The following is a 12,190-nucleotide window of genomic DNA, read 5'->3' on the forward strand; positions in this document are numbered from 1 at the left end:
AACATCGTAAATGCCGTGCATCTGGTGGCTGGTGTTATTTTTAAAACACCGTGAAAACGTTTACAAACAATACCAAACACCTATTGTCAGCATTTGTCATATTAAATATCTCAAAATTATTGAAAAGCAGAAACTACGTGTGTATTTGGAATGACAGTAGCATACAATACGTTTAAATATGAATATTTCATGTACTGGTTGCATTTAAACAAATATCGTGTAGTTGACAAATGTATTTTGGGGGTAATATTGTATTTCGTTATAACTACTAAATCTCCGGTGGAGGCTGATGCAAACAGAATGGAACCATATGCGATAATTATACACTGACAGCCTACATGATGTACTATAACCTGATATACTAATTAGTACTCACTGCACTTGCGAATGAGCACCTAACATGACATTAAGACTTCTAAATTCTCTACACAACATGCAGTAAGTATCATCTTAATGAACAAGTCTTACAGAAATAGATCCATGTTTATTTCATATTCACATGAAAATAGCACATGTTCATGTTAAAAAAACTGGTCTGTATTACATGGCTACCAAGACCGATACCGAATAACTAAAATGTTATTTTTCACAAAATTCACACAAATAAATACTCCATGTCCAGTGTCATATTCACGTATAAAAAATTAGTTTTATCCTATGCACTGTCATCTATACATTCCTTGACTATATATATTTCAAGCATCATAGTTTAGGCACATATTTATTCATTTACGCGCTCTGGTTAAATTATTTATCCACAAATGCACTCACAGTTTCAATCTCCATGTCCGTTTTCATACAAATGTACAATGTTGCATTGCATGCTTTGTTGAGAAAACATTAATAACAAATATGTAATATTCAAATATGTAAGCTGCATACTGTTAACACATTTCAGTCAACTGTTGCTCGTAAACTGATAATGCAGTATAAATGAACGAGCTCTTTTGCCTATATTTGATGAGTTGAGAGTCAACTGAAACCAGTGATTCGAAACAATCAGCTGGTAAGTTGTCAATAACAGAGGGCATGATCATAGCTAATTGACTGACGTAATGAGGGACTAATGCGAGCCCCGGGGCAGATCAACCTCCGACAGTATTCGACATGCACGGCTGAAATAGATCTCTCACATGCGGGGATGCTTTATGTTAAAAGGAAAATATACACCTGAAATCAACATTTACCAGACTGACATATACCTATGGGTGAAAGTTCCGAACAACAAGACGTCATTCATACTATACTAACAATGTATACTAACAATGTTATCACAGCCTTAACTACTGGAATTGAACAGTTTTTACCAGCCTTTTGCGTAATTTCTCTTTAATATATTAACCATCAACAAATCATTACTCATTATATTTTAATCTTATTCATTTCTTAGGCAGAAATATGCTTAAATATGTGCTGAAATGATACTGTTTAAGCGATTTTATTTAAAAAGTGTAAAGTTGGCAAGAGAAACACAGCCTTTGAAGCTGTTAATAAGTTACTTCGTTATCGATTGAGGGTACAAGTATATATGAAACCTGATTGAAACATGCGGTGCACTTGTTTTTTTTAGATCTAAAAAAGATCAAATAAATAGTGGTCTTATAGTTTATATATCATTACAGTTGAAACGGTGAGTCACACAACCGTTGTGATTTGCTCGTGCTTAGAAGTCCATACTGTAAATACATTGTGTAGCTCTGATCACATACTATCTTAAGTGTTATTGAAAACTTCAATAGTCCTGCGACAGCTTCCTGTACCCACTTCGACCTACCATCAAATGCATTCATTCGCTTGTCAATTTCACCGCAACTGCAATATACAAGCAGGGTACAAGTGGGGGCACAATAACAACGGTGCAATCGACAAGAATTAGGCCTACTCATTGAAGGCTTTGAAATGAAATTGACACACGCATGTACATTTCACAAGCTGTGCAATCTACATGCCCAATCGACGAACAAATCAGTGGTATCTTGGAAGCGTAAGTGCAATCGACAAGGTTGTCGCCAGTCATTTACACAGGTTTATGGCCCTCCTTTCACACCCAACATCTGTATTGTCTAACACTCACGCCGGGCTTAATTAGTTCACAGAAAATAACACAACGAGACCCATATTTATAAAACGCGGCAATAAAACGCTTATTGCATTTTAAGTGAGTGTTTTCCTGTGAGATTGTAAACACGAAATCATTGCCAAATACTTTGATATGCGGATGCCTTCTCAACGCTATCTGACAGAGCTAGTTCGTTCCTGGGGTGAACGTGTTTCGTGATTGAGATTTCAGGGGATGAGGGGACTTTGGCAGTTATATGACTCTTTGAGTAGCGCAGGGAAATCGCCCCACTCCTCAAACTTTGGGATACTATCGACCATAAATGACAATATCTCATGCAAGTTAGACAAATATTTTGCGAGTGAAGTTTTATGATAATTTACAGCGTTTCTCGTATTCCGACTGGGCATAAATCAGGTACTCCAGCCGAAATAAACTCCCCTACCTCTGCGCCGCTCTATTTGATTAGAAATCGTTGTCAGAGTGCTAAGAATGCTTTCTGATTGATCTTTTGGAACGAAATCGGATATTATTTGCTATAAAAATGTTTTATAATCGCATCATATATCAAGTTGAGGATAGATGTGGCCTGGCTCAGCAATATTAAACTAAGTATACGTGCTTGAATAAACACAACTTATCATATCGGGAAAACATGGCCACTGTATATCAACTGTTCATGTGTGTTACTGACAGATGTAGCAAATTTATTGTGAATAAAGAAGTTAAAAGTGATTTGATATATCATACTTTGACTTTGACGAAATTTGAAAGCCACGATAACAATTCATTTTCGAAATTTATTAAAATAATTTCGGATTCATTTCCATCTCAGACTAAGCCTCTTTTTAAGGACACTATTTACAGTGGTTGCTAAAAAAGGTAAAATGCTAATTATTCAAGAAACAAATCAAATATTCTGTGACAGATACATGTATGATGTTTGTTTAGGTAAAGTATAAATTATTTGCATTTCTGTTATTCTTGTATGCTACACTATGACCACCTTCGGTTAATCTTCGGTGGTGTGTGATGTGAAATACTAGTATGTGATGTGTTACACATTTCAGTAAAACCTAAGTATTGTAATTGATTACAATGCGTAGCTTCAATGATGTGGAAGCTGCACAATAACGATTACAAAATATCTACTTTGACAAAACTAAATCAAAACACTTCAAAATGTGATTCCAGTCAATGCATAGAAATACAACTTCGTCTAACATTCTAAAAGTTTTTCTCTATCAAGATCTATACGACGTTCTTCACAAACTCTTGAAATAGGTAGTCGCTTTAAACAGTTACACACAAAGAAAACCTTAAGTAAATTCTGCCTTTTTTCAATCCACAATATACCCCCAAACACTTCTTAAGATCAAGGGCCCTTTATCTGAACGGTCATAGGACAAGTATTAAATTTATGAACCATTATTGCGGTCCGGTATTTTTATTTGTTTTCGATCCACTAAGGTAGGTGTCACTTTCACGGTGTGCTGAGATCGTATAACAGGAATGCGGCAATAAACCACCAGCTTTAGGAGCGCATGTACGTTATATTGATAAGAACACACCTTACCATAAGGCTCTGACACTGATACATTTCACTCACCTTTGAAACTGACATGAAATATACATTGGGCGTTATTCATTCTCATTTAGGTAGCGAGTTTTCATTCTGATTATTTTCCTCTGTGACAAAGTGTTGTATTGTTGACGGAGGTAACACTGTTTCGTCACCTACTGACAATATTTTATCAGTTATTCCTCATTTGAAGGAAATACGAATTGTTAACATTGTTGATTTATTGTATGGATATATGTATATGCGTATATGTGTGTGTGTTTGTGAGTGTGTGTGTGTGTGTGTGTGTGTGTGTGTATTACAGAGGGTCCATCAATCAAATACCTACTGTTCAATGGCTTTCAGCCTCAATTCTTTTTAAATTTAACTTTTAAATCAATTCTAAGTTGCGTTGAAATCTCTCATGGAGCACAGTCTTTCAAAACCCTTCATTTAGACATAGAGACTTGTTAGAAATGTACATAAGATTATCCACTTTAGATTTCACATCATTTTGATTAATATGGATAATATGGATAACATTCACAAGTTTTGGAAATTTTCTCGATTAAACGCAGATCAATGAACTGTCATTATGCGAGGATGTATGTATAGTTGAGCGGTTGGAGTGTTTGCCCGAGAGGAAATGGAACCAGGTTTAGCATGATTCAAGTGATTGTCTGCCAGGTAATTGGTCCTTGCTCGAACTCCATCTTAAGCTTGTTGAAAAGTGAAGGCATCGTTGTGCGATGATATCTAGAAAACATCTGTACGTTTCGTTCGATGAAATGGGGACCCGTGCAGTTGAAGGTTATGTACTTCGGTTTCAAATAAATGCAGTTTTGTTTTGAAAACATGATTTTGTAGTTCACCGCATCCGACATTGGAGAAAAACGATAAATACTGTAAGACAGCCACCAACACCACTGTTCCCAAATAACGCATTTTCGGAAAGGCTAGGTAGATGAGTATTTCGGGAATCGTTCAAATCGTTTTTCAAGTCGTATCCCTTTTCCTTGAATATTCGTCCACGCTGAAACACTCTATCACCACGTACATTCAATATATGCACATTTCTTTTATTTCAAAATCAATATGAAAACCCTTTATACATTACACACTCCTTGTATCGCTAGACCTTGGACAAAAATACTGTCACTATCCCCAGTCCCCCTCATGATGATGGGTTAGCCACACAAACTCGGTGCACCAAGTAGGCGGCAAGAGGTGTATGGTCCCGAGGAAGTTGTGATTGAAAATACGACATGCCGTTGTGGTGGACTTGCAATAATCGATGGAAAAACAAAGCGTCTTTGAGCAGCTGAACTTGATATCGGCGCTGTATGAATATTAGCATAATAATAATAGTAATAAATATATACCGAGGTATTTAAAGCTGAATTTCCCTCACAAATGACTAGTTAAATGAATGTCACGTTTGGGTCACGTTTTCAAGCGGTGAAGAACTGAATATTTTTAAATAACATATCTATATGACATAGGTATAGAATTTGTGTACATTTTTCGCTCATTATATCCAAACACCAACAACATCGTATTTGCTTAAACTCCCTGTAAGTAACAAACACTCTTCTAATCACAGACACTAAGCATTTGCTGAAGATCGTATATTTTCATTATCCCTACTGATGTATGTATATCAACGTGTTTTGTCTTCAGCACGTGCAGATATCATTATGCAACGTACAAGCTTCGCGCACCTGTTTGAAATGAATTCGCTGAAATGTACAAGATATACATTTCAGATATTTCCGCACCTCTTGAGAGTCGTCTACAGCCTGCAGGTGCTGCCCGATGCTACATACGCATGTTGATTTCACTTGAGGAGATATTGACATGTGTATACTTGAAATGCATGTGAAATCTACAAGATTTTCAAAAGAATTATTTATTTTCAAATAAATATCTGTTACTTGTTTTTTATTTACATTTCTCACGGGATCACAGAAACATGTTTACATCAGATAGAAATCTAATCTCAGAAACGGAATGAATGATAAATAAATTATGGAATATTATGTAACTTGAAATACTGTAAATACACGGAACACAACTTAAATGTGTATATGCAGGAAACATGCCTCGCTATACTTTCTAATAAATGCAGTTGAAAGACAGGACTGTCACTTTTTAGCAATAACAGTTGTCCCCTCGTAGTAGGAATACATGATGAGTGCAAGAAATTTAAATGAACTTAGTCATGTTAGAGACATAGCAGCGATATGGAAAATACGTGTTATATCTATTACAGAGGTCATGTCCCAGTACTGAGTCGTGGCTTCATAATGAATCAAGAGACATAACCCTTCCCATAATTTGAAGAAATCTCTTCTGAAAGTATTTTCACGGCTCCACCCACAAGACGAGCATGTCGTTTAACACACGACATATGCTCAAACTAGAAGCATCAACGCTGGAATAAATGTATCCCCCTCCAGACATACAATATGCAGATACATGTAGTTATGTGTAACACGCTGTCCCCGAATCGGTTACATGTGTATCCAATGCATCTTTCTATACCAATTGGCCTGGTCTAGATTATTTGAGTTTCTGAAAATACAGAGACAACCTAGGTACCTACATTATAAATGATTAATGGATTATTATGTGAGAAATCCTAAACATTGTGAATACGCCAATGGTTTACATGTACACAGTTTCAACACTGACACAAGGATGTTATCAGTGATAACAATTAACGCTGCTTTAACTGTTACCGTGAACATCGTCTCTTAAAATAAACATAGTGTATGAAAGGGTAGGAGTTGTTGTATTACAGTAACCATTAACTGACCCAATGAAAGGACGATGCATTCTACAATATATCCGAAGAATATGTGAAAATTTCAAATATTTCAAACATGCCACTGTATGGTGGATATAGATGTGAAAATAGCTACCTGCAAAAACATCCTTCTTTCAATTGATACTATGACCTGGTGGCTGTAGAGAAATATGAATAACCCTTTCTGAAATGCCCGAACAATGTGAAATTAGCATATCAGCACACCGTTACAATGCAGACCGAAAATCACTTACCTTTATGTCTGAAAGTTGTCTCGTCACGGTTACATTTTTGTTGTAATTACAACCCGACTTGCTCCTAAATAATTACAAGTGAATGACTGCTTACAAATGCTACAGTAATATAAACAGCTGGAATAGTGAGCCCCAGAACCATATTACTTTCCTTCCCGCCTAGTTAGTACTGTAACCAACTAGCCCCGTTACGAAGTAAGTCTAGATTTTCCACTGTTCCCATTTCACCCATTTCAGATGAAATATGTTTGGTTGTTCCTGCCAAATCTATGTAGTTCTTCCACAGACTAAGCTTTAGTCTTCACCTGAGACACCACGGTTAGACGTAGCGTTGGTAATATCAGCCTTGACAGCTGCGTACGCCGGAATTACAACACAAAGTCTTGCATAGCCACTCATTATGAGTGCGATGGAACAAATATAACATTAACACCCATTCGTAATGTTTCAGCGTAGGAAACGGTGGCTGGTGTAACTGTGATACTCACCTACAAGGAAAGTTGTTAAGACAAATCTTAACAATTACAGTTGCACATACACTTACAGTTCCAGGTCTAGACAAATCTTAACATTACAACTGCATATATTTTCTTACAGCTGCAGCTCAAGGCAAGTCTTAACATTACAATTGCGCGCGCGCGCACACACACACCTTTACAGATGCAGCCAGCTGGAGACAAGTTCAACATTACAGATGCACACACACCGTTGCACCTGCAGCTCTAGACATGTCTTAACATTACAGCTGCACACACACACACACACGCAGAGAGAGAGAGAGAGAGAGAGAGAGAGAGAGGTGCAGCAAAGCAAGTTTTATCATTACAGCTGCATAAATTCCCTAAGAGGTGCATATGAACCCTTACAGGTGGAATTAAGGACAAGATTGGCATTTGCAGCTGTAGCTCCCTTATGGATGCAATTCAAGACAAGTTTTAACACTGCAGCTTAGACTAATTAGTGCAGATGTAACCATAGACCCAGTTTTGATAGTTGTTACATTAGGCCGAACTATGACAGTGTTTATCGAAAGACATGGCATTGACAAGTTGTAACCTAAGACCCACTTCTGGTCGGTGTTACATTACGACTTTGCCTAACTATGACAGGTATGATTTTCGTACCATGCTTTCTATGCCACTTATAATCTTCTTGCTACTCCTGTTGTAACATTACACGTGTAACCCTATCCCTGTCTGTGACAGGTGTAACCTTATACCTAAGTGTGACAGGTATAAATCGCAAAACGTAACTGTGAAAGGTGTAAACCTTCTACTTAAGTGTGGCAGGTGTAACATCATCCCTAACTGTGACGTGTGTAAACTTACACTTAAGTGTGACTAGTATAACCTGAAACCTAACTGTGACAGTTGTAACCTTCTACTTAACCATAACAGGTGCAACCTTCTACTTAACTGTAACAGGTGCGACCTTCTACTTAACTGTGACACGTGTGATGTAACCTCTGACAATACCGTTGCACTTCCAACTGTCACAGCTGAAGTAGCAAAAACGTTCCAACCAGCTTCAACACCTTCTGTGTACACAGCCACAACTAAACATGTCGGCTGAGCATTACAGTCTTATCTCTGACTGACTCAGCCACTTCATCCTTAATGATTCAAGCGTCAGCTTCATCACGAACTGCGTCTCCAGGTTTTCCGCATGAGAGAACATGATGGTTGTGGACGCGAACAGTGCCAGAGGACTACTCGTCAAGTTATTCCACGAAGCCTTTCCAGTGGGAATCTCTGTGTACATTACTACAGGGGGAAACGCTGATTAGTGGAAGGTTTGGCTGTATCAAACAACACCACTCTTTCCGAGAGCGCCTCGTGTGCCATTTCCGTATTAGTATTAAAAGGAAGCCCGCCAAGGCCCCAAACCAACCCGGAGCGTCAATTAGAACCCCGTTCCATCGTCTTGCCAGTTTCAATTTCAGCGTTTTCCGATCAGTCGAACTACCAGAGGGAAAGGATACCCCTAAAAATCGCTAATGGTTGTCCTTGTCACAGCTTTAACGGGAGTCGAAAAAGCGAAACGTTATTCTAGTGAATCCTTAAAACGGACCAGGATCCCCCCTTGAACTCTAAAGAGGGTCCCTTGCTTTCCTCTTTCTCTGTTTCGCCACATTAAGCAGCATTGATGTGATAGAACGAGGTTTTAGGGATTCTTGCTTTTTAAAAAGACGTCTCTTGCTTTTTGTTGTTTTCCGGCATAATGGATATTCATCGAAAGATAATTTCTCAAGGCGGGAGGGGAAATTGCAAAACACTGATGTGGAAATTTGCTTTCTCCCGCACACCACATAAGGCTTCTGGTTCGGTTTGATCTTCCTTGTATATCTGCGTTCTATACCATATTTACATCAAATAATGCCAGCTTCGCGTTACGGGACTAGTTTTAGCAGCCATTGAAATGCGAGATGTTTTTTGCTTTTAAAATGTGTACAACAAAATACTCTCACGGATGATTTTTTAACACCGTGTGGCATTTCTATTTCAAATCTTAGTAAGCTAATTTTCATGTTTTGCTCTTATAAGCGCCAAAACGACCGCGTCGATAGGAATGCAATCTTCTTATTCCAGTCTCTGTTATTTAAATTGAAATATTTGAATTAGAAAAGACATATGAAAAACTATTTCATTTATTTGTTTTTTATGAAACACACGCGTTTGTACTTAAAAGCAAATGGCTGGAGACATAAAATAGGGCTAATGTTTGGCCGAAGCACCTAAAGTGTTCCTATTGGAATGAGTGTCACATTTTGATGGATCGCTCAAAAACGCGTGTTTTTTTACATTCGATAACAACATAATCTGTTTCATATGGAGCGTATAACACCCAAACGTTAATTCAAATATTTATCTGCAAAACAAAATCAGAAGTATTTGTTGATGTATGTTTGTTTATTTCAACAAATCAGACAACATGATGCGTGGATAGAGACTTGGACACAGGGAGCTTCATTTCGAGGCTTACTTACTGATCTCTGAATATTATTGGTTTCATTCTAATTGGCAGAAATTCCTAATGTTATTCAAAAGGATCAGTTAAGAAGCATGTTTAAAAATGTCTGACATTATTCAACGTAGTTGAGGGATACGTGCGCTTTCATCTCACTGACATGTAAAGCCGGCGATCGGCACCATCACGCAATACGATAGCTTGTTTTTTCTCAACTTTGAAGAATTTAACAACTTCAAACGAAACATTTATACACAGTTATTGCTTAGACATAAATATTTTCTTCGTAAAAAAAGAAACAGAACTCAAACACAGATATCTTCTGAATGTATGGCGGACAAAAATAACGCAATCGTTAGCAGGAGATATTTTCAAGATGGCGGATAATCTGTGCACGAGGTTGGCCAAGTTTATTTTCGCACATTTCCGCCAGTCACATACTTCATTAAGCATCCTAGAAACAGCCCCGGAATTGTTTGTTTTGGTTAGCAGTAAGTAATAATTATAAGCCTGTACATCAAAAGAGCCGCCGCTTCACTCAGTTCTCACACCACATACGGTGTTGCGAGTATGCAAGGGAGAAATCATTGTTCATGATACAGATGTTGAACTAATCAGCTCCTTTTTCACTAAGTTCCTTCCCATTCAATGATTACTCTTTGATCTGTTCATCAAGACTTATCTCCCGTGGATTTGAGGGATTTGACAATTGTTTGTTGCATAAAACGGGAGTCTATCTTCGCGCTCAGTGTTAAGTAGGTTTCAACGATTAGATAAAGTTTCTGTGGGCGGGAGGACGAGGACAATTAGCCCGGATTAAATGCAGCCATGTGTGGTGAATGACGGTAATGACCTCACGGCGGCACCACCACGCGTAGGGCTTGTCAGTCGTACAATGTTGTATTGTACGGTCTCAGCTTTCACATGTTTGTTGAGGCATTGGAGCGATGTCATGATGGCGATGCAGTTACGTACGACTGGGACCACTTCTCAAGGAAACTGATACCGTGCTACAGTAAACCCTCGTTTATCGGGACTCTGGAACAAAGACCGCGTTCCCACAGACGTAGTTGATTTATGTACTTCTTACGTCTCTTAGACTAACGCTTAGTCTCGTGCTACGTACTCGGGTCTAAATGAAATTTAGAGCTACTATACTTTCGTTATTTACCTCTGACTTTCCAATACAGTATGTTTTTGTCTCCTAAATATACATAATTTTGACAAGAGAAAATCCTTTTACATTGAAAAGAAGCCCGAAATGCGGTTGGACACTCAAAATCTAGACTTGATTCTTTTAAGGGCTTAGCATTGCTGCAAGGTTTCATCACATGTGAAAATAATGTGCTCGAAGGAACGTAACAATACATCTGTAGAAAGCTCACAGCGATATATATATATATATATATATATATATATATATATATATATATATATATATATATATATATATATATATATATATATATATATATATATATATATATATATTTAAATTGTCAAAAAGAGAAAAAATTTACATCCACATCGAATGAGTGGTTACACATGAGTGGTGGAATAATCAGCGATTCAAGTTCTTTTTGTAAGCTCGACCCATTTGAAACCATGAGGCAGTGCTCTTAGTGACCGTTGACATGACATTGATAACCTGTTTAAATCCAGTAGGACTACTTCTAACATCAACGAGTTTATTTCTATGTTTGTGATACTTAACCTAGGCTGAATAATCCTCGAATGACCCTTGAATGTTGTAAATGTGTGATCTTATAGAGACATTCAGCTGAATATGTGCTTACCACTCAACCTCTCACTGAAAGTCCTAATAAAATGCTCTTAAATTAGTTTTGAAAATATGTTGAGTCCAAACCCTCAGTATATGTCCACAGAGTCACGGACGTGAATGAATGAATGAATAAATGAATGAATGAATGAATGAATGAATGAATGAGATTGTACCGTTATGTCTGGAGCCCATTTCGATCTGGTGTCCTCCACCGAGATATTGCTGGAATATTACCAAAACGGCGTAAAACGACATTCAGTCACTCTTGTTGGTGATTGCAGGATGCAGGAGTCACATGACGTGGTGCAAAAACACTGAGGCAGCAAAGGACGGCCAGATGTATAAGTGTACAAGTCTTTCGATATTGTTTTTCCCCAAAATATTCGAGTAGGTCCGACATGAGGCCAGTGAGAGCGTCACGGAGTTACGTCACGGTACCAGTATTATCAAGGACACTAACCCTACTTCATACGTCGCTGTTTATTTATGTATTACTTATACTAAATATGAGGTAGAATGATACGACCTTCAAAAACTGCAGTAAAAAACACCCTGGAAAGAGGGCAGCTTGGGGGATGTAACGACGGAAGAATGTATGTAATTTGACACTCTGCTCTTCATTTAAACAGTTTTGCAGAAATGTATTAGGTTGAAACAGGAAGAAAAACATTTTGCGATTTCGTAGCAATTGTTAGGTTTAGCAGAAAAACGACCCACAATACAGGGTTCAGTTACAACACTGAGACTTAGGGAAAAT

Source organism: Haliotis asinina, chromosome 7, assembly GCF_037392515.1.
Source record: "Haliotis asinina isolate JCU_RB_2024 chromosome 7, JCU_Hal_asi_v2, whole genome shotgun sequence".
Taxonomy (NCBI): Eukaryota; Metazoa; Mollusca; class Gastropoda; order Lepetellida; family Haliotidae; genus Haliotis; species Haliotis asinina.